Source organism: Pipistrellus kuhlii, unplaced genomic scaffold, assembly GCF_014108245.1.
Source record: "Pipistrellus kuhlii isolate mPipKuh1 unplaced genomic scaffold, mPipKuh1.p scaffold_m20_p_4, whole genome shotgun sequence".
Classification (NCBI taxonomy): Eukaryota; Metazoa; Chordata; class Mammalia; order Chiroptera; family Vespertilionidae; genus Pipistrellus; species Pipistrellus kuhlii.
Window position 1 is genome coordinate 52,796,929 of NW_023425540.1, and position 24,256 is coordinate 52,821,184.

The window sequence follows — 24,256 nt, forward strand, 5'->3', positions numbered from 1 at the left end:
TGATCAATCTTTCTAGCTCATGAATCTTCTTGTGGAGGAGAGTATAATGGGGGGAAATGGGTTATTTAATTGTCTAGGTACCTTGCTTTCTGACACAGTGGAAGAGTAGGTAGCAAATGGGAGATTTATAGCTGGTGTACTTATCTCTGCTGCTTGAGGCCATTTCCCCTCTACCAATTTATTCTGATCAATAGGAGTAAATTCCTAGTTGCGATTCTACAAATATATTTTCACCTGGTAGCATTTAAGAATCATGTCAGACTTTAAAGCCATGAGATTCTTAAATATAGCTGAATTTAAAAAAAAAAAAGTATTATTCTGAGATTTGTCTCTCAAGCAAGTGAACATTTCCAACAAGAGGAGCTTAAGATAAAGATAGGTGTGTTTAAGAGGAGACAAGGTTATTTCCACAGAAGCTAACTGAGCTAAGTCTCTGCTGGGGAAAATTTAAAAATGCTTACCTCTGGGCTGGTGGCTTGGTTCAGTGGTTGAACATTGACCTATCAACCAGGAGGTCATGGTTTGATTCCCAGTCAGAGCATATGCCCTGACTTTGGTTGTGGGCTGAATTCCCAGTGTGGGGTTCAGGGGTGGCTGGGGAGGGGATACAGTGTGAGGTGTATAGCCAATCAATGATTTCCTTTCATCATTGATGTTTTTCTCCCTCCCTCCCTCTCTGGAATGAAAAAATTTGTGAATGAGGAAAGATTTATTCTTCCTAAAGAGTATCTACTGCCCAACAGAGAAATGCTGAGCAGGGGTCTTTCTCATTTTGGAAGTTACTTTTTTTTTTCTGGAAGACATAAAATGCTTTAAAATTAATTAAACCAAAAATGGAAATATGCCAGTAAACAGATGCTATTTCCAATAAGATCCCTCCTGTGCTTTCTTAGGCTTTCCCCAATAAACTCATACAATTCCTGTCAGAGGTGACTGAGAGACCATGGAGTTCTCTTTATTTTACAAATGAGGGATCTGAGGTCTAGAAGCTTGATCTGCCATGAGAACTCAGAATATGTGATGAGTACCGGACCAAGTAACAGATTGAAAAAGAATATTTTTATTTATCATTCCATAGACTTTGAGGTTCTTTTTACTTTTTATATTTTCTCTCTTCCCTTGAAATCTATACTATAGGGGTATAAATGAAATAAAATTGGATAGATAATTGATGAAGCTGATTAATGGGTATATGGAGATCTATTATATAATACTCTCTATTTCAGTATATGTTTGGAATGTTCTATAAAAAGTGTAAGACAGCAATCTTACAGACAAGTTTACTATTGGACAAATAAATATACAAAAGACAATTGGATAAGTGGGCAGGTCTCAGAATTTCCCTGCAGTTGTTGACTCAACAGTGTAAAATGGACAAGGGACATAATGTGGGAAGCCCAGAGTTCAATGTGAGGACCCTCTGTCAGCAAATGGCCGTTATACTCTTATTATTCATAAAATTCGGTTAACACTAGGAAGTCCATCTCGGCAAGTATGGGATTCACACCAAATAAATCTTTCTTCTCGGGGTCCACAACTACTCAGCAAATTAAAAAGAGGCACTTTCCCCCAGGTGGAGGCTGCCCCAGGCCAATTTGGTAAAGCTTGGTGGGCAGGGTGGTTTCCGTGCCTACTTGTCCCTGGGCCCAGGGCTTGTCTTTAATGACTCACCTGCAGCAGAGAAATGAGAAATTATTCTGGTGTAGGCTGCTAATTTTTTTTTTGCAGAAATGACATCCTTTTAAACCTGAGAAGTTGTGATGGTTAATTTTATGTGTCAGCTCAACTGGATCATGGAGTACCCAGTTATTTGGCTGAACACGATTTCAAGGTGTGTCTGTGACTGTTTCTGGATGAGATTAACAATTGAATCTGTAGACTAAGTAAAGCAGATTGTCTCCCTAATGTAGAAGGAAGAATTCCCTCTCTCTCTCTCTCTCTCTCTCTCTCTCTCTCTCTCTCTCTCTCTCTCTCTTCTCTCTCTCTCTCTCAATCTCTCCCCCCCCCCCCCCCCCCCGCCCTGAGTGAATGAACTAGGACATCAATGTTCTGTTGCTCTCAGACTGGACCTCCATCATCACGGATGCTCCTGATAGAGCTTGGCAAGCAGAGCACCTGCTGCTTCTCAGGCTTTCAGACTGGGAATGGAACTACACCAACAGGCTCTCCTAGGACTCAGCTTGCAGATGGCAGGTTTTGGGACTTCTCAGCCTTCCTAATCATGTGAGTATATTCCTTATAATAAATCATTCATATATATCCATCTGCCAGTCTTCCCATTCTCTTTGTTTCAGGCCACATGTCTACAATGTACCTTCATGTGCCTAAAGCTCCTCTGGGAATCCCATGTAGTCATCGCCATCCTGGAAGGGATGTTTTCTAAGGGAGGGTCAAGGAGCAGAATTTTTTATTTAGTCACTTTAAAAATAGATCATATTCCAGAAACTATTAAGAGTTCCTACACAGCCAAAACCAGTTTGGCTCAGTGGATAGAGCGTCAGCCTGCGGACTGAAAGGTCCCAGGTTCCATTCCGGTCAGGGGCATGTACCTTGGTTGTGGGAACATCCCCAGTAGGAGGTGTGCAAGAGGCAGCTGATCGATATTTCTCTCTCATCAATGTTTCTAACTCTCTATCCCTCTCTCTTCCTCTCTGTAAAAAAATCAATAAAATATATATATATATTTTTTTTAAAAAAGAGTTTCTACACATTTTAAATTAAGAGATTTCAAACTATTAAAGAATACAGATTTCATTAAAACTTTATTTATATATTTGATTTGTATTCATCCATTTATTGAGTGCCAGGTACTGAACTAAGTGCTGTGGAGAAAACAGGGGAGCTTAAGATATTGTCCACGCAATCAAGGTTCTCAGAGCTTAAAAACAAAAGTAGGCAAATACAAACATATTTGATACAAGATACAGTGGCCTAATAAGCAAGTTCCAAGTACTATAGCTGTTCAGATAAAGGAGAAATCTCTTCCTGTAGTAGGACCTAAGAAAGTTTGATGCAAATGACTTTTTAAAAATATTTTAATTGATTTTTTTACCGAGAGGAAGAGAGAGGGATAGAGAGTTAGAAACATCGATGAGAGAGAAATATTGATCAGCTGCCTCTTGCACACTCCCTATGGAAATGTGCCTGCAACCAAGGTACATGCCTTGACCGGAATCGAACCTGGGACCCTTGAGTCCTCAGGCCAGTGCTCAATCCATTGAGCCAAACTGGTCAGGGTGATGGAAATTACTTTTGAACTAAAATTGGAGAATGAAGAATGAATTGGATGACAATGTGATGGGGAGAGAATTGCAAAGCACACACAGTATTGGGGGTGGATAAGTGGTCTGATTTAACTGAAGCATAGGTTATAATGATGAAAATGATAATGAGAAAATTGTTTACTGAGTACCTACTATGTGCATGCATTGTTTCTAATCTACAAATCCTACCAGACAGGCATCATTATTCCCTTTACCAATGAAAAGATCTTCATCTTAAAGTTAAATAACTTGCCCATAGTTACTTAGCTGTTAGTGGTCTGTGCTGGGAATCCAATGGAGTTTTAGCTGACTCACAAGCCAGTGTTCTTTCTACTGTCCTACTACTATCCTGAACTTGTCTATGTGGAGGAGAAATGGGGAATATTTCAATTATGCAGTGGGTTGTATAGCGTAAGAGAAAGGAAGCAGAGGCACAAAAAGCATATGCTTGGATTGAAGATGACTTGTTAGATGGTGTTTCTCTGGTAAAGGAATGCTCATAGCTAAGTGACACTATAAGAAATAATGATGATAACAGTAAGTAGGTGCCATTTACTGAATGTCAAAAATAGGCCAAAATTATATAATCTCTGATGCTTACAACTATATGAAGCATATGTGGTTTGTTACCTGATGTAGTGGAAAGAGCCGAAGTGTTCAGCCAAACAGAACTGGGTTCAGGCCCTGCCTCTTCCCCTTTCTAGTTATTGAGCTCTAGGCAGGTTCTTCACTATTTATGAGCCTCAACATCATCTACTATAAAATGGGCTATGTACATATATCATAGAGTTCTTGTGCATGTAAGGAAAAAATTTTAAACAACTTAGAATGCATTCTATAACAAAAGCAGAAGAATTGGGTAATAAAAATAAAATTATAATAGATAGGCAAGGGTATCTCTAAAGATGTCTAAATGACAAACATAATAGTATGACGAAAATATGAATAATCATAGTATCAAAATTGAACCTACCATAATAAAGGTTTTTCTTACCTTTATAAAAAGAATTATGTGCCAGGACAGGCAACCGAGGATATGAGTGTGAATTTAAATAGTCTAAGAGGGTTTATAGCAGTATAAATAATAGGAAAATATACCTAAAATTATTGATTGTAGAATCTCTTAAAAAATACAGTTCATTCTTACTTATATTGAAATATGCTTTTGCATTCATTCTATTAATGCAGTACTGCCTGAATTTTTAATGACAGTTTTTAATTCTTTTTTTTTTTTCTTAAAAAATTCAATACACCAAAAGTAGGTCATGCTGTGCATAGATTTCTTTTCCTAGCATGATGTGTGCTTACATAGGAGACTGAGAATTGAATCTTCTGAATGAAAAATGGATGATTTTGACATTTATTTTGAACACCAGAAATATTATAAATATATTTATTGAAAGTCTTGCTGTGGTTGTTTTGAATGTAATAGTCTTGCAACAAAACAAAACAAAACAAAAACCCACTTGTCTAGAAAGCTTTGTTTTTAATAGACTCTTCTAATTCAGACTCTTGTGTGGAAACCTCCCAGAGGGAAATCCTGTAATTGGTGGAAGCAGGGAGGGGTGTACAGCATCCCAGATAATTTCACCTTACGGAAGCCCTACCTCCTAATGTTTTTATTGATCGCTTATCCTATCCTGGAACACTGGACCTTGATGAACTTATAAAAAACAAACAAACAAAAAACAAAACAAAACAAAAAAAACCACACCAAACAATGAAAACATTTGAAACAACTTTTAAGCATAAACAATTGGCAGAATCTTTAAGAATGTATGTAAATCTCATAAAGCTTCAAAAAACTATGTACTCCTGGAACATATTGTGAAGAACTCTACTGAACTATCAAGTTACCAGATTTGTAAAGCAGGGGGGAAAGGCCAAAATTGCAGAAGTATTTTTTCAAAAGGGTTAATTTCAGCACACTAGGTACCGTAAGACGCACCGGACCATAAGACGCACCAGTTTTTAGAGAAGGGAAATGAAGAAAAAAAGATTCTGAAACAAATAGTGTCCTAAAATATTTTATGTGCATTAAAACCCAACATCACAGTCATAAACACATGTAATCAACCCTGTAAAGTAGGGGTGTCGAGCTCAACCAGAGAAGGGGCCAAAATCTAAAATCCAGCCTAAATCGCGGGCCGAATGGTTTACTGAACAGTCATAAACTGTCATTGTGATGGAAACGCAGCGGAGTGCAGTGATGACAGCGCGGTGCGGGCCACATTGCAAGGCCTGGCGGGACGGATTTGGCCTGCGGGCCTTGTGTTTGACACATGTGCTGTAAAGTAAACAGCAGCATTTAGAACCATTTTAGAGCCGGGCAAGCACAAAGAGACCACACAGAGCCGTGCAAGTAAAAAAACTTTTTTTTTTAAAGTATATGTGTAGGCTATATTTGGACCATAAGACGCAGGGACTTTTTCCCCCCACTTCTGGGGGGAAAAAAGTGCGTCTTATGGTCCGAAAAATACGGTATATTGTTGAAAAATAAGTATATCCTACAAAGCATTTCCTCAGTCTTTCTCTGGAGTAACCTATGACAAGGTATAGTTTTAAATGTTGAATAAATGTTTGCAATAAACTGATTAGTCTATTTTTACCCTGCAATCTAAAGCTGGCTAATTTGATTCAACATAGACACATATAAATGGTATAATATCATTTATTGCTCTTGTATTCATTGTTCTTATATTAGTATTCAGGTATTTCCAAGTCTTTAAAAATATATATACATCTTAACCATAGAATTTATCCTATTTGATGAATTTGCCCTGTTAGTAGTCATAAATTAAGATGCTCTAAATGTGCAAAAATGGTTGCAGTAACATTATTTACAACAGTAAAGATATTGGAAAAATCCTAAGTATCTAATAATACGAGAGTGTTTATATACTTTAGATTCATAAGTTGAAATATTATGCAGCCATAAAAAATGGGCTTTTTAATGATAGTTAACAATTTCAGGAAATTCTTAGAGTTTGATATATGGATTATAATTAAAACTAGAGGCCTGATGCACGAATTCATGCACAGGTGGATACCCTAGTCCTGACCGGCGATCAGGGCAGATCGGGGCCAGGCTGATCGGGGAAGGGACAGGGGTGGGACTGCCAGGGATTGGCCAGCTAGGGGGAAGGACTGAGAGAGGTTGGCTGCTGACCCTGAGGAGGAGCCAGCCCTTGTCCCCTCTCTGGGAAAGGGCCACGTCCAGTCCAGGGCCCAAAAGCCCCAGGGGGAGAGGAGGTGATGGTCGATGGGCCAGGCACAGAGGAAATGGATGCAGGACTCCAATTCCGCCATCGGCACCCTGCCACTGCACAGTTACCCACTTACCCTCTTCTCCTTCTCTCATTACTGCACGGCCACTGTGGTGGGTGGGTGGCCCCTGGGGAAGGGAGAGGACAGGAACAAGACAAACACTTGTGTTGAGGGCTGACTTTCAAAAGATTATAGCAAGGGAGCTGCTCAGCTATATATAAAACCCTGACCCAGAAGCGGGTTGTCTACAAATAGTTTAGCACCAGGGGTCAATGGGGGCTGATCAGCCAGGGGAGGGACCACGGGCAGTTGGCTGGCTGCGGGAGCACACTGACCACCAGGGGGCAAATCCTGCATTGAATATCTGCCCCCTGATATTCAGTGTGTGTCATAGCGACTGGTCAATTGGTCGTTCCAGTCATTCTGGTCATTTAGTAGTAATGGTCACTTAAGCTTTTATATATATATATATATATATATATATATATATATGATTGTAAATACAGTATCTGACCAAATTGTAAATGTGCCAAAATACATTTGCAACAAGATTATTGGAAGAAATACATCAAACTACTATTATAACTGCCTACTTGGGGATATTGGGATTTTGAGTAATTTGGTTTTTTCCTCATTCACTCACTCTCTGATTCATTCATTCATTCATTCACTCATATAGCAAGTCTTCATTGAAAAAACAAACATGTGATAGGCACTATACAGAGCTATACATTCAATAATGAACAAAAATAAAATAGCTTCTGTCATCATTATGGAGAAGACTTTTTTATGATTTAAAAAAACCCATAAAAATAAATGTAAAATTACAACTGTGATAAGTCATAAGAAGAAAGGCAAGTATAAGAGCATGTAAAGGGAACCCAGCATAATTAGTGTTTTAGTTCATTAAAGAACTAACAAGTATTCTAAAACTTGAGGTGTAGGCAGGAAATTTGAGCAGATACATGGGGGAGGAAGATTGGAAGAGTGTTCCTTTGCAAAGCACCAGCTTTACAAAGTCCCTGTAGTAGGATGAAGCATGGAATCGTTAAGTGAAGGGGGCTTGAATATTGCGGTGGGGAAGAGGGGTTAGGGAGCATAATATAAAATTTATGTTTTTAAAATTCCACCTCTTCTGCAGTGCAAAGAAAGAGAGTGAAAGAAGGAGAAGCAGAATCAGAGAGCCAGCTGAGGGATTGTCGTCGCAGGACAGGTAAGTTATGATGACATATCGGAATACGGAGGTAAGGGTGGAGTCAGAGAATTCATTGGATATAATCAAGATACATTTAGGAGGTAACAATAAAATAGACTTAATGAGCTATATATGGGGATGGATGATTAGGGGAAACTGAAGAGGACTCCTAGGTTTCTAGCTTAAGCAACTGGTTAAAAGGTAGTGCCAGTCACTGAGTTAAGCACCTGGGAAGGGCGTTAGACTTGAGGGGAGGTTATGTGTTTGGCTTAAGGCATGTTAATATAAGATGGCTTTGAGACATTCAAGTGAAGTAAATAGTAGGCAGTGGATTTATGGGTCTTAAACTTAAGAAAAGTCTCAATCCATTCACTCTTTTATCCCTAGTGGCTGGAATACTATAGGCATTTAATAAATATTTACAAAATGAAGGATTGGCTGAAGAAGGTAAATTTGTGAGCAATTGGCTTATGATTGATAACTGGACTCCTATTGGATAAAATTCTTAAGAGAAGATTATAGAAAAGACTCAACTAACATTAGTCATTGTTTTTTTTTTTTAAATATATTTTATTGATTATGTACAGAGAGGAAGGGAGAAAGATAGAGAGTTAGAAACATCGATGAGAGAGTCATTGATCAGCTGCCTCTTGCACACCCCCTACTGGGGATATGCCCGCAACCAAGGTACATGCCCTTGACCAGAATCGAACCTGGGACCCTTCAGTCCCCAAGCCGATGCTCTATCCATTGAGCCAAACCGGTTTAGGCTAGTCATTGTTTTTATTATTCTTTCTCCTTAGTGAGAAATTACTAAAGTGACAATGTCAGGTTTTTTATTTGCAAAAAACTGCTCTTTGGCCCACTAGCATTAATTTTTGATACATTTAACCAGTGGCTGTTCATGTACATTAAATCATTACTGTGAGTGGATTAAAAATCTGATTTTAGACATTGACCTGGTCCAAGAGTAAGTCTGTTTATTTAAAACTGCCAAACTTTTCCTACCCAATTTTTAGCTAGAATCATCAGAATCAGAACATATTCTTAGAAAAAGCACAGCTCCCTTCCACTATTCCTAAATCCTGAACTCCCTGCCACTATGTATCTTGAATCCTGATGATATCCAAAGACAGGGAAAAAGTTAGCTACATTCACTTTTAGAGTGAAGTCATTATACCACTAGCAACAACAATTACTCAGAAATGAGCGACAACATTACGGAAATGATAACATTTTTTTTTTAAAATTGTGGTGAATCAGAGTCAATATTCTTGGTCAAGCTTGAGATAATTTCCAAAGTATTTCGCTATAGAGAAAGCAAACATTGATTGAAACAAAGAACACAGCTACAGGAAATTCAGTGATTAGTTTTCATACTGTTTATTTAAACAATAGAGTAAGTATCATTAAAGTTAATTAGCAGTCAATACATTCTAGGCAATACATCCCAATTGATTATGCCAACAATGAAATGTCTAGTTACATAAGTGCAAACTGTCCTCCATTAACATTAATGCCCAATCAACCTATCTACTAGAACTTACATTTTATACAGCGTATCATATAGTAATGATTGTATTAACCATTCATTAATTACACTGATTGTATTAGTCATGAATTAATTATTAATCATTCTCAAACAATGGAATGTTAAAATTCTTGGACACGTTGAAAAGCCCTTATGCACACCTTGCAGTTATTCACTATGAATTTGGGCAATGAATCTATTGTAGATGGGTTTACTGAAGTTCATAAATTTTAGATGTCTTTCTTTATGCCAAGTAGAGTTTATCAGTGGCCAGAGATGACAGCAGTTTTCTGTGCGGTTATAGCATTACAGAGTCATACACCCAGTTCACATGCAATTCGCTTTTATGTCAAATCCTTCCAGAGGATATTGAGCTTAGTGAACTTTGGTGTGGGTGACCTAGAAGTTGGCAGAGGAATGTGGTACAGACATCATAGTTTGGGTTAACAAGCCCTTTGCAGTGGCTCTTATTGATAACTTTCATTTGCCAAATTGCTTGTTGGAGCAATCCTTGTATTGAGGCAAGGATGGAGCGATAAAGACACATTTATCTCATGTAAAAAAAACTCAATTAAACAATACAAATTGGGGGGCAAAGAGCACAGAAGTAATTATATAAAATCCTCAGGTGATCCTTAGGTTTATCTTATTCCTCTTCCAAATCTTTTGCAGAGCTACAAAGATAAAATGAAAAGGGTTGACTTATATATCACCATGACCTTTCTTTCTACACAATGACAAAGAAGGTAATGAACAGTGAAACTGAGAAAGAGTAGGCAGCAGAGGGGACAAAAAAACAAGGCCCAAGTACATTAGGCTTAGTGTAATCAAGAGTTGACTGCTTTTGAATAATCTCTTTCCAAATTAGAGGCGGGTGATATGTCCAATTTTTATTTCTGAAAAACTAAACACACCTCTCATGCCCTAAAACGCACATAATCCACACCCTTCTAAAGCGACCCGATTACGGTACCTTACTAATTTTTTTCATTAGTAAAGGAGCTTTCATTGCTTTTGGGCAAGGAGGCAGGCATGACGAGAAAATGTGATCTGATACCAGGTTATAAAATGCAGCTGTGCCTTTGTTTTTTAAGACACACTGAGAAAAGAACATGACAGCAGACCCTCTTGCCTAAAGTGACAGAATCAGGAGACTCCGGACAAACACATAGAGAAGATAGAACTATCAAAGGTACTAGACATTTCTCTTCAAAAGTCAATGTTAAAATCTGGGTTAGTGTAAAGCAGAGGTAGAGACTCTGAAACAACGAGAAGAACAGAGAACAGAGATGATTTTGCTGAGGGTTCTTGTTTTTCACATTCCCTCTCTCTCACTTATGGGGACTGCATTTTTGTAATGTGCCTGTTGTGAATCTGTGCGTAGGGGTGGTGCGTTGTGTGTGGTGGTGTTTGTTATCGACATGTGGTGGGTGAGCAGTGGCTGATGATGTGGCTGACGATGTGTGTGGGGGGGCAGTTGGTGGTGTATGTGCTAGTTGTTGTGGTGTGTGAGCATGGGGGTTCTTGTGTATACGTAAGAGGGGCTGTTATTGGGTGTGTGTGTTTGGTGGGACGTGTGCATTTCGCTCCTGTCCAGGAAGGGGCACTGGTACTGAATTAATATTTGGTCATTGGGACACATGAATCTTTTGCATCCTTAGTTTATGGGGCATCACAGATCAATATTGAGATGCTATTTGCTTCAAAGTCTATAGCTAACCAGTGCCTGTGCCTGAAGATTCTAATGCGAGTCCCAAGTCCTGGGCCTCCTGCAAAAGCAGCCCCCCTTGAACTCTTATTGTTGGGGACACCCTAGTTGAAAATCTTTTCAATCTGCTCTAGCAAGAGAGAGTGAGTGAATGAGAGTGGAGTGAGCAGGAGAGAAAATGAGAGAGAGAGAGAGAGAAGTTAGAGAGAGAGCTCTGCTTTTGAGCTCCGTGCAGCCCAGCATCCCTCGAACATCTTAGCTTTTGTCCTGGGGGACTCTCCTTGGCCATGGGAGGAAGAAGGGTCACAGGGCTCACAGACTATCTCTGGAGACCTTTCCTGATTATTTGCAACTTCTATAAATTAACCAAAGACCAAGGAAACATAGTGCTGGGGGCATCACAAACCAGCAAAGAACAACCTTTGAATCAACCCCAATGTGGACGAAATTAATCTTGTCAACTCTTCCCAAGAAGTCCTGCAACAACTTAAACCCCTGATTTGTACTAAACCACAGCATCCCCCTTTGGACTCATAATCAGCTTCCTTCCTTTGATAACAAGTTTTTACATAAGCAAATGGAAATGGGGAGGATATCCCTATGTTTTATAATCTGGTTTATTCACAAGGTGACTCCACTTCAAAGATTACAATGGCCAGAGAAAAATTATCGCTTCTTTGATTCTGCAACTCTATTTTGTCCTCGGAGCCATTAATTAAAAAAAAAAAAAATCAATGTCACTGGCTTTAGAGGAAACGTGAGTGGTGGGCGTGCTGCTGCGCAGGCTCTGGGGCTGTCTGAGCCACGCCTCTGCCCCTGCCATGGAGGCATCATGGCTTCAGCGCCTGGCTCTGAGCAGACCATCGCAGTGGCTCAAAGGCTTGCAGAAGCCAGGGAGATGCTGTAAGTGGGGGGAGCGATTACGTGCATGACAGTAGGCAGTCTTGGGTCTGTGTGACACTGGCCCTTAGAAAGCAGGCAGCTGCTACATGTCCCAGCCAATCGCTGCCACGAGGGAAGGCAGCCCTGCACTGTGGGAGCTGCTCTTACGGCTTCTCTCCATGTCTAGGTTCAGACACAGATGAAGTGAGCTCACATTCAATTACACTTGTGAATGAGTCACCTGAAGAAAAGTATTAAGGGTTCCTCCAGTATTAAAATCTCTCACAAGGGAGCATATTAATTTGCTATGGCTGCCACAATAGACTGTTTCAGGTTGGGTGGCTTCACCAACAGAAATGTAAGTTTCTCACAGTTCAGGAGGCTGAAAGTTCAAGAACAAGGTGCTGACAGGTTTGTTTCCTCTGAGGCCTCGCGCCTCGGCCTGCAGACGGCCATCTTCTCACTGTGTCCCCACATGATCTTTTCTCTGTGCTAAGTGTCCCTGATGCTCAAACTTCCCTTTGCGTGCCCAAATTTCTTCTTACTATGAGAACATCAGTCATCGTGGATCAGGGCCCACTCTAATGGTCTCATTTTAGCTTCATCGCCTCTTGAAAGGCCCTGTCTTCAAATACGGTCACACTCAGAGGTACTGGGGTTAGGACTTCAATATATGAATTGGGGGAGGGGGGACAGACTGGTCCCGCCCTCCATTCTCCTCATTCAAACCAGTAGACAAGTGCGTATTATAAACAAGGGAGGAACAACTCCAGCATCGCAGATGCAGTGATTTAATTAATGGTTTAAGCTTGTCCCTAGACAAGAGTCCCCAAAGAAACGTGTGATTAAATATAGATTATAAAGGCTTGCTAACAAGAGTATGGAAATACTTGACTCCTGCAACAGAATCAACTGTTTTTTATCGTTGTGTTATTCCTTGCTAAAGATGGCATCGTCCTTAAATAGTTAGTAATTGATACCTCAGTGCCTTCCAGCATTTGTTACCAAGCACAGCTCCTAGTCTCTAAGACAAAGCATCTGTGGTGAGAAATGCGGGTTTATGCTCTCTGTCTGTGTGTTGCAACAGTCTTGAAGCCAGTAAGTGCTTAGCCTTTCATAGAGCAGCTCCCACGCTGATGATGAGAACAACCACACAGACTGCTTTTTCCAGTAAGTAAAGATGAGTTTATCTCCTGTGGGGGAAAAAAGAAACAGTACAGATTGAACATCCTAAGGATATGCTTGCAACTCTTCACTTAAGAAAAACGGCACATGCTTTTTGTTGGATGGGATGAAAACCAACAATATTGATCTGTTAATTTAAGCATTTGGCACAGAATGTTCTTGCTTCGCATTTCTATAACTTTGCTTGGTTACTGATGAATCAAGATGCTGCAATCCTATGGGTAGAACATCAAAATTTAGTGCTATATCTGGCGTCACAGGAAATAGAGCCTTCTGGAAAAGTCATAAACATCTGGGTGTGAATACTTGGCCTAAGCTATCCTCATCAATTTCTCCAAGTAAGAATTTGAAATTAGGTCTCAGAAGCTTTAGTGCATCCCTATTGAATGTGACGGGCGAGAATAACAGGGCTTTGGTGAGAGAGAGGGTTTCATATTTGGCCGTGTGCATTCCTAGGCAGAGAAAGCCCATCTGGGGAGGAAAAGAAGAAAGGAGGCAAACAGAGAAGGGGATATGGGAGCATCTTACCTTCCAGGGCAATTGTGAGTGTAACCATAGTTCCTAACTCCCAATTCCGTGTTTCCCTTCCTGGCATGGCACAGGTGTACTTTCTACCCTTTGGGATCAGTATCTTTCTAGTAAACACCACCATTTACTTATAAGAGGTTTTCTTACTGTCAAAATAAATTCCAGACCAAGAAAAGTAATCACATAATTGTGAAAATTATCATCACCCAATTCTGAATAATTGTTTCAAATCGTTCACTTCCTTCCTTCCTAGGACATTCCCTTTGTAGTCCATTATAAGATTTTCTGTCCCTGTGTAGTCTCTACAAGTTTTGAAGAAGCAAATATTGTCATTTTTTTCCTTCATGGTTATGTAACTTTTGGGGGATTATATAACTTTTGATCAGATTTTCCATAGTTTGAAAGTTTTATTTCTGAACTTTGGGAGCAAGTGTGCTAATATTGATGTTATACTATTTAACACACAGCTGGCCCATACTAGAGCCTCAGTAAGTAGCTGTAGAAAATGTATGTTGACTTCTTTTCTCAATCCTTCAAGTGGCCATTGAAGCTTTGTGTTGTTAGGTAAAACACTCTGCCCTGGTTCTAGGTGCCTATTGACCCTGGGCTGCGGAATGATGATGTTAGAATTGGTGCAATGAATCTATTCACTGCCTGACTTCAGATACTGTCAATACATTTCAAATTTCTGGTCTCTTTCTTACTCACCTGCTGTGGAAGATTGCCAAATGGTCCAGTTCAGAGAGTTTAGAGCTAGATGAAGATTTTTTTGGGAGGGTAGAGAGTAAGAGGTGGGATAATGTGCTGTTTACTTACTGATACATTTTGGATCTGTAGTGCTTCTCTAAAATCACTCAGTGTCTAGTTTGTTGGTTAATCAGGGCCAGGCCTAAAGTTGCCTGGCTATTGCTGGCAATTGTCAAGCCCAGAGGATTTTTAGCACCAGAAATGTAGTCTGCGGCACGAGTCCTTTGGAAGAAAACACTCTTCAATTACTGTGATGTTACCGTCTTGCTGTCAGCCCCAGAAGCTGCTGCCAGGTAATTAGTGGTGCATCCTTCAGGCAGCCCTGCGTAGCTGCTACATGTGCTTAAGGCACGAAGTTGCTACGTGTGCTTTAGGCATGAACCTAGCCTTCTTAAGTCAGATCTCCCGAATGCCTGTATTTGTCCTTTTTACAAAAGGAAGGTGCAACCTCATTTTATATCATTAAAAGTGGTGTGCTTATAACACGTTTAACATGACTCAGCTTAAAAATGGTTAAAGTGAGCTTTTTCTTATGTGTGTGTGTGTGTGGAAGGGGGGAGGTAAATGGTGACAGAAGGAGACAACTTGTGTGGTGAGCACACAATACAGTATACAGAGGATGGGTTGTAAAACTGTATACCTGAAACCTACCTAAATCTTATTAACGAATGTCTCCCCCGGTGAATTCAATAAAAAAAAAAGATAGAGAAAAAAATAGCAAACAGTGATAAAACATTTTAAAAATTGGTTAAGAAGGTTAATTTTATGTTATATGAATTTTACCACAACTAAAAATAAAATAATTAAATGTGGCTTGTGATCTTATGCTTACACCATGGTTTGATGAGGCTGTTAGGTAAGTGCCTATGTAGGTAGGCTAACGTGGTCTCTTTGGTTTTAAATTTTTATTAAATGTTTCCTTGAATTAACTCCATCCTGCCATTCACCTTGAACGTTAAATACTCTCAAACATGTTGCCAATACCGCTGCCTTTCTCCTGTCTGCTTCCTCCCATGAACACTTCTTGGGCATTTATGTATCTGGAAGCAGAGGGGTGGGAAGCGGGATTTGCTCTGTGCCCTGCAGACTGATTGGATGTCTGACAAGCACATACTGCGACAAACATTGTCAGACAGGTGTGTGTACGTGATGTGTACTAGGGGGTGAATAAGTTTCTTCTCTGGGCAGGGGCCCAGAGCAAGCAGGAAAACGAAGAAGCTCTTTCCACTGGCACCTTATTTTCTCTCTGATCTACCATAGGAGTCACCATGTAAAGTGAGGAGAGCAATGGAGTCAGGGACTTAATGAAAAAGCTTTGGAATAACTATTCTGGAGTTATGAGCAGGAGCAGAATAGAGATAGAAGAAATGCCAGGCCATCAGAAGGCAAAGTTGGGAAGTTTTTTCCTCTCCAGATGCTCTTAGTTACTTGGAGGTGAGAGACACCTCTCTCTAGTTTTTTCCATTCTGAACTGCTTGCCAGCTCTGAGCTGCCTTCTGGGTTTAAACCTCAGCACAGACAGAATGTACTTGAGGCTGACACATTTCCTTATGTAAAGGTCTAAACATTTTCTACCTGCATGACTCCCAACAAACAAAAACAAAACAAAGAGTTCAAGCATGTTTTCCCCAGAAACCAAACTTAAATGTAGTCTTTTTAAATGTTGGTATCGTAATTAGGTTGATCAACATGACCACAGAAACTGGACATGACCTAGCATTTATATTATATCGTGTAGCTTTTCTCCTTGGACAGTAACATATTCTGCTTCTGCAAGCCCGAATATTCTTTTACAGCAAGACACAAGTTGCCTAGTCTAACCCTATGCCCTCCCTATTCAGGTGAGAGGCAAGATGTCACAGCTTTAAACAAAGATCTCAGTATTCCCCTTTTAGTGTTCCACGGATCAACTGTCATCCCAGCGTTCTTCTTTCCGGAAAAGTCGCTTCCAGTCCTGATCTGTACTTGCGACGAGGACTTTCTCAAGCGCAGGTGCACAGTAGGAATCAGCCTGATGGCCAGGTCAGCCTCTGGTCTCTGGTGTGTGGCTTCCTGTGTGAGTCTGAGTTGCTTCATTTCGACACCTTGTTTCTCATGTGGTTTTCCACTCAACCTCAAATTTCAGCTGCAAATCCTTCTCGGCACTCCCCAGAAGTGAAGGACTTCCTGGCTTCTTTGCTGACCATCTTCCCTGCTGCTCCTCACTGGCATTCATTGGTAAAACTGCTGTGTCCTGCCTAGGTCACTGCATGCAAGTGGCCGGACTCCTTGGAGTCTCAGCTAGCCCTCATTTGGTTTCCCACAGAGCACAATTAGTAAATATTTCAAAGCAGTTTGCGAAGTGTTGAGTCAGTTCTGAATCGGAACCCAACATCATTTCCTGCTTATTTCATCTCGGTGTTGAGGCTTGAGTGCCATTCTTAAGATTTGGTCAGTCATTCTGAGAGTTCCACTTCCCTGCCTTCTGCTCACTAAGAGGTGCTCCTCAGTGTCCCAGTCAACACGTGTTTATCAGGGATCTACTCGAGCTTGTCATTGGATAAAGAGGTTGATAAATCACAGCTTCTGTCATCAAAGGCACTTTCAGTTTGGTGAGAGACAAGCTAATAGCTAACATGTAGTAGCAATTCTCAAAATGTAGTATACATTTCATCTGCAAGTGGATAAAATGCAGATTCCTGAGCTCATTCTCAACGAGCTGTTTTCTACAGAGCTGCCAAAGAATCTGCAATTTTAATAAGCATGTAGGGATGAGGATTAGTGGAGGTGAATTTGATGCAGATGGTATAAGAACCACTCTTGGAAAAACACTGCAAGGCAATATATAAGGGTTACAGTAAAGGTGTCTACCCCGTGTACTCTGGGAGCCAAGGTGGGGCTGATGGATTCAGCAGAGGGAAGAGGAAGAGGGCTGGGAGGCCCTGGAAAGGCATTTTAGTGGATGACCACACTATCTCCTCTCACATGATCTGTGAGTATGAAGTCATGTAAATCTCTTTGTAGTTGTCCCTAACCTCTCCTAAAGTATTTTCTACTTGGTCTATAGTGCACACCCTTCATATATATATTTTTTACTAAATAAATTATACTATCTGCAACTTCATGGGTTTTATGCATCCCTTCCCATTTCTAGACATGCTGTAATTTAAGTAGTAGTTTCCTCTAAAACTAAGTTTCCTATTCTCAGCTCCTTATTTTGTAATTTCAGTGACTTCATATGCTTTTTATGATTAGCAAATCTTTTTCCTCAACCCTGAACCGAAAATATAACCCTCTCCTCACCCAGATGTTGACTGTATTGTTTGCTTCTGTCGGTTTGAAAGGAAGACGTGGGGTTTTGTTTCACGGAACTGGACTGCGAGGGAAGTGTTCAACCAAGAACAAAACATTTTTCTTCCTAGAAATCTATTAGCTTTAATGGGCATATTTTATTCTTGGGGATATTGTTAGCGCAACTGATAAGTGTGTATAGAAGGCTACCACAGAGTAACTTAGCACCTCTGCATTTGTGTCTTTGAATTTACACTTTGATGTAGAGAAAGTGCAAAATATATCACATGCAAATCTTTATGCAGTTAGTCTCTTTAAGTCATCACTGAGAAACGAGAAACAATATCAGGCTGTGAAATAGTTTCGTTTTTTTTACAGTTAAGTGCAATTTTCTCATATTGAAATGCTGAAATATATAGACAAGAGTTGTTGTGTTATGTTGGCAGGGAGGAGAGATGTGAAAAGATTATGACATCCTGCCCTGGCCAGTTTGGCTCATTGGATAGCGCGTTGACCCTTTAGTCCCCGGTTTGATTCTGGGCAACATACAAGGGCATGTATGTTGGTTCCAGACTCAGATCCCTGACCCTGGTTAGGGTGTGCGGAAAGCAACCAATCGATGTGTCTCTCTCACATCAATGTTTCTTTCTCTCTGAAAATTAATGGGAAAATATCCTCAAGTGAGGATTAACAACAACAACAAAAGATTGTGTCATACATTTTATGAAAGAAGATGCTAGAGACTGAACTGTGGTTCCCTCCCAATTTCATATGTTGAAGCCCCAACCCCCAATGTGACTGTTTTTAGAGAAAGGGCTTTTAGGAGGCAATTAAGGTTAACGAAGTCACAGGGTGGGGTCCTAATCTGATCTGATTGGAGGCCTTATTAGAAGAGGAAGAGAAATAGATTTTCTCCAATGTATGTGCACCAAGGAGAGACCATATGAGCTCACAGTGACAAGGCTACCATCTGCAAGCCCAGAAGTAAGTCCTCACTAGAACCTGACCATGCCTTACTCTGATCTCAGACGTCTAACTTCCAGAACAGGTGTTTTGGTTCTATGGCATTTGTTATGGCAGCATGAGAGTCTGGGAGTATGGGTTCTATTTCTGATTCCACCGCCCCCTTAACTCTTGGTAGCTCTAGAAGTTTTATGAGGCCTCACTTTTCTTTCTGCCAAATGAGGTTGAAAGACTGACTTCTAAACTCTTTTCCAATCTTTGAAATCTTTGATTCTAATTACATGAAATGAGCTGCTTTGCTATATGTAAGGTTGAGCCTGAAGTCGCCTTCAAGGCCTTTTTTGCCCAAACCTTTCATCCAGTGGAAGAGGAAACCAAGGCCCCAGTAGAATAAGTGATGGGACTTTTCCAACATCACACATGTATTCCTGGCTGTGCCTGAAGTGCAGTCTCTTCTTTGTTTCTCTGTTACACTGCTGAGTGGTTGTCAACTATTAAAAAGGAATGTTTTCTGTCATGTACATATTTTATTAAGAAAGTATTAATAAGTTAAAAAATACTGAGCTTTTCAGAATGTTTTTTAAGTGTATTGTGGCTTATGATGAAAATTTTCTGTAAATGTTGTCTTTTAAAGTTACCTATTTTTTCATTTCTCTCTACATGTTAATAAGGAATGCCAATATGCACACATAGTTTTATTTTTTAAAATATGTTCTTTCATAATATCACATGTATATGGTAAATAATAAAATAATACAGATGAGTTTATGGTGAAAAGTAACGGTTTCTCACCCATACTTCTCCATTCCCAATTATTTTCCCTAAAGACATCACTTTTTAGCTGCTACTTAAAACATTTTTTGAAGATTGCCTTGATAACTTTAGATAATGTGCCTATTCCTGTACTCTTCCATAAATCAATACACCACACCTATAGCATTCCTATTATGAAAGATGAGGTAATAACTCACTTCCATTACTCTCCCATCCCCGTCTCCTATGCTAAGGTTTGATATTCATACTATTTTTAGCTTTTCTAAGCCTTTGTGATTTTTAAATAGTATTACAAACACATTTGATTCCTTGCTTTGTAAAACAAGTACATTTAAGTAGTAGGATCCCTACTTTTTAAACCACTTTTCCTTTCCTAGTTCTACCTCCTCTGCCTATCAGCTGCACATTGGCTTTCACATGGTCAGGTTAACATTTTCATTTCATTCTGCAACTACAAATGTCTTTTATGCTTGTATAGGCTTTGACTATAAATATAAAAAAAGAGACAATGGTTAGTAGTTTGTTTTTAAACAATGATTTTGGACCACAGATATTCTGTACAAATGGGTTTTCTGCAAAAATGGAAATTTGCCACTGGAGCAATTTTGGATTAAAAATTACATTAGTTGAATTATGATGCAAGATAAATATGCCATTATTTTCTACGTTGGTTCTAAAAAGTGACACAAACATAAAATGTCAGATATGGTGTCATGTCATTTAAATAAGTTTTTTAAAATGTGTTTTAATTTTTATACAATTTAATGCTGTATCTAATTAGACCTGTCAAAAGATCTTGATTAGACACTGCATTAAGTTGTGTTGCTTTAGAAGTGATGATAGTGACTCTTTACAACTGTTTTACTCACTGAGTTCAGTAAAAATTCTACCTTTAATATGCTTCTGCCATGTGATGCTTAAAAGTAATTCATGTCACTAAGTTAGAATACCACTCTAAATAATCTTTAGGATCACACCAAGAAAGCTTCATTAGTGTTAAAAGTGTAACTATGGTAGTTGGTTTGGGATAAAGTTAATCTCTTATCCTTAATAATCTCCCTTGTACTGATTTCTACTCTGTCTAATGAGCTTGTAGGAAGTCCTAGTGGGTCAAGTGGGTCAGTATTTTTAATCATATTAACAACTCAGATACATTGTCTTTTTTATGTGGTAATATTTCCAGTATGGTTGTTAGGGAGTTATTTGTATAGCAGGGACTGCAAGTCTCTATGTCTTCTTGATGAAAATATGTTCTTGAGCTTTCTTGCCTATTTAGCATTTCCTATCTTGCAGTCATAAATCCTGGAGCTAAGCTTAGCTCACATAGCTTTGTATTTTTTCACTTCCCCAAGGGTAGTTACATCATTTCTGAGGTAGGAGGATCAATACGGAATAGGGTTCTCAAAGTAAGGGCAAACCAGCACCAAATATAGCACTAGCACAGCAGTTGGTGGCTTCCTGTTTGTGATGTTCATCAGAGCTACAAAGCTGACTAATACCAGGATTTTAGCTCTGCAGAAGATTATATGGTCAGAACATATCTGAGACAGTCTTTGTACTTGCCCTGGTGTTTGAAGGTTTCTATTCTTACAATAGATGACAATGGAAAATCCCTTTTAAGGCCATTGACTCCTGATTAAATCACACTTATAATTATGACAAAATTTATTGTGAACTAATGTCAGTACCTTTCCATAGTTTCTACTAGATTAGGACTCCTGGAGGGTGTTTTTATGCTTTATCTTTTTTGTATCTCTTAGAGTTTACTGAAGGATGCTTCTCAGACATGAGGGAGTTGGCAAGGGATTGTTTTCTGCTTAACACTGTGCTAATCAATTTGGATGCATTATTTTCTTTAATTCTCAAATAAACCCCATGAGGGAGGCAACCTTGACTCACCTTTCAGGGGTGAGTAATTTAAGAAAAGGAGAGAGATTAATCACTTGACTTGAGGCATATAGCTGGCTAAATGATAGAGCCAGAATTGGTCTGTGTGACTGAACTCTTCCAGAATATATTTTTTTAAAATATATTTTTATTGATTTCACAGAGGAAGGAAGAGGGAGAGAGAGATAGAAACATCCATGATGAGAGAGAATCATGGATCGGCTGCCTCCTAGAAGTACCCCACTGGGGATAGAGCCCACAATCAGGGTATGTGCCCTTGACCACACACACACACACACATACACCTAAAATTCATGCATGGGGCGGGGTCGGGGGGTGGTGGTGGTGGTGGTGGTGGTGGTGTTTCTCTCTCAGCCCAGCCTTCACCCTCTCAGGTACTGCTGGTTCTTAACCTCTCGCCTGCCTGCCTGCCTGCCTGATCGCCCCTAACTCCTATGCTTGCCTGATCATCTCTAACCACCTCTTTCTGCCTGCCTGATTGCCCCTAACTGCTCCCCCACTGCCCTGATCTCTGCTAACCACCTCTGTCTTGTCCTACACCTGGGACCCAGGATTCCCTCCTTTGGCCGGTTGCAGGAACCTGGGGCCCAGGCTTCCCTCCCCCTGGCTGACCACAGGCTCCCAGGACCTGATCCAGCTTTGCCCAGGCCAGCTACAGCCGCAGGGGACTGTGGGCAGGCGGCTTTGCCTGGGCCACAATCACAGGCACTAGGGACTGTGGGGTGGGCTGCTTGTCCCTTTTCTGAGACCACAGGGCATGCAGCTTGTCCCTCTCCCCAGCAGCAGCCTGGCTGGTCCCCATTCCTCTGTTTTGAGCTCATTTGTGCCTAGCTGGTCCCCATTCCTCTCTCAGGAGCTCATTTGTGCCTGGCTAGTCCACATTCCTCTCTCTCTCCAGTATTGAGTGTCTGAGCTGTTGGGGCATGACTGCAGGAGGACATGAGGACCATTTGTATATTAGCTCTTTATTATTAGAATATATATATATATATATATATATATATATATATATATATATATATATATATTCTTGGTTTCTGGGAAAAGAACACCGTCAATTTAGTAATTGTCAGGATTTGTTTGTGTGGATGGTGCAAGTTTGTACTTTGATCTGATTCTAAATGATTCTGTGGATCATAGCAGTTACTAATATGTACTGAAAGGGCCTGAGGGAATGGGCTCTGTTTCTGAGTAAGGACCGGGTTGTGCTCATGGTGTTCCGAAAGGATTAAAAAAGTGCAATGATAAGAAAGGGAAGGAGAAGGCCAAGAAAATAGATTCTTTATCTTTATGGTGATGTCCAAAGAGCCAGAGATACCACATTTCCTTATAATAAATAGTAAATCTTATATCCTGCCTTTATAACTGGTAGCAGCAGAAATTTGAGTTTTATTATGAAATGGAAAAAGAGAGCTGAATTTTATAAATCACTGATTAAAAGAAATTCTTTCTCTATAGTATTAGGTACAGTAGTTCTTTAACCAAGTGATATACTTATATCTAGATTATGCAAATTGGTAACTCATGGGCTGGGTCTATCTACCTTGGGGTGCATTTTGTTTAGCCTACACTATGTATAAACATGTTGTGTTACAACAAATGAGTTGGCTTTTAAAAATCTAAGAGCTTTAACACAAAAATCTTTAGCATCCCTTGAAATTTGGGTGATCTCATCACAGGTCTGGAGTGAGAGACAGCACACCCCTTAAATTCTGTATTCTCCAGCCAGCATCTGTACTTGTTTCCTCATCGGTCTGGTTGCTGTAAGCATGTGCCAGCCTTTACAGACTCATTTTGAAGGTAAATCCTGGTAATACAGACTTAATTGACTAGCAAATCAACCAAAAGTGGCTTGATTTCCCATGGGAACAATATGATCTGAAAAGTGATCTGCATGTGAAATGTCCATTTCTGTCATTTCCACTTCCAAAAAAAGCCCCAGTTCACCTGTAGGAGTTAAAGCTTTAGAGATAATGCCTTTAGGTAAAGAGGTGCTCCCCGCCTGTTGAGAGAAAGAGAGGGAAGTCCATGGCTACTGGGATTGAAAGAGGACCCGTGCTTCACTTTTGATATCTCCTCGTGCTGGGGGGGTGAGGGTGGGGAGAAGCTTTCTGGGCAAAGAGAACAATTGATAGCTTCCCCACAGAAGCAGCAAAGACCTACAGACCTGGCCGAAACTGGTTTGGCTCAGTGGATAGAGCGTCGGCCTGTGGACTGGAAGGTCCCGGGTTCAATTCCGGTCAAGGGCATGTACCTTGGTTGTGGGCACATCCCCAGTGGGGGGTGTGCAAGAGGCAGCTGATCGATAATTCTCTCTCATCGATGTTTCTGACTCTCTATCCCTCTCTCTTCCTCTCTGTAAAAAATCAATAAAATATATTTTAAAAAAAACACTCACAAAAAAAAAAAAACCCTACAGACCTGTTGAAAGGCGATTATATACCTCACAAGCAACATCTGAATGGTGATTGAGGACAGGGTACTCTACTCTCCACATTCTTCTCCATGCCTTGGCTTGGCAGAAGGTCTCAGAACTCTGACAGACCCTATTAAAGAGGGAACCCAAAGAGGGCTAGTATTAAGTTGTTTACAATCTCGGAGAAATTGTGCTTTGAATCAGAAATAATATAGAATTACTTACACACCTAGAATTGTGGACTGAGATTCATGATATGTATGTTGTCCAAGAATACTCTTATTTAGCAAGGTAAATATATATTCCAACAAGTACAGTTACTTTGTGTTTTCAAAGCATTGTTTTATTTTTGCCCTCTACCACTGTTTGTTAACAACATCCTGTGATTCTGCACCTAATTATTGCAGTGTATATTGGAGTTGTGATCCTGAGAGTTAGTTAGCATCTTCATGTGTTTGGTCATTTGCTTCCAGCTCAGTGTCTTTAAGAGCATCCTTATGTTTCTCCTTCCCACCAATCAGAAATGTTTCCAGTGCTGTGCACAGGTAATGGCTCTTTATGGTAAATTACCACCATTCAGTCATCTTCTGGCAGGTTTTCTGCAAGAGTCAGCAAGCAA

At 40.1% G+C, this 24,256-nt stretch overlaps 1 long non-coding RNA gene across 3 annotated transcripts in view; it reads left to right on the forward strand.

The window, feature by feature from the left end:
• The first annotated feature begins 1,547 nt into the window (after nucleotides 1-1,547).
• Nucleotides 1,548-24,256, forward strand: part of LOC118703436 — a 110,039-nt gene continuing 87,330 nt past the window's right edge. The window contains exons 1-3 of one of the 3 annotated variants that reach the window (XR_006739797.1): nucleotides 1,548-1,831; nucleotides 2,063-2,223; nucleotides 14,441-14,599. This is a non-coding gene — a long non-coding RNA (uncharacterized LOC118703436). The remainder of the gene's footprint in view (nucleotides 1,832-2,062; nucleotides 2,224-14,440; nucleotides 14,600-24,256) is intronic. The other 2 variants (XR_006739798.1, XR_006739796.1) reach the window with 2 other exon arrangements.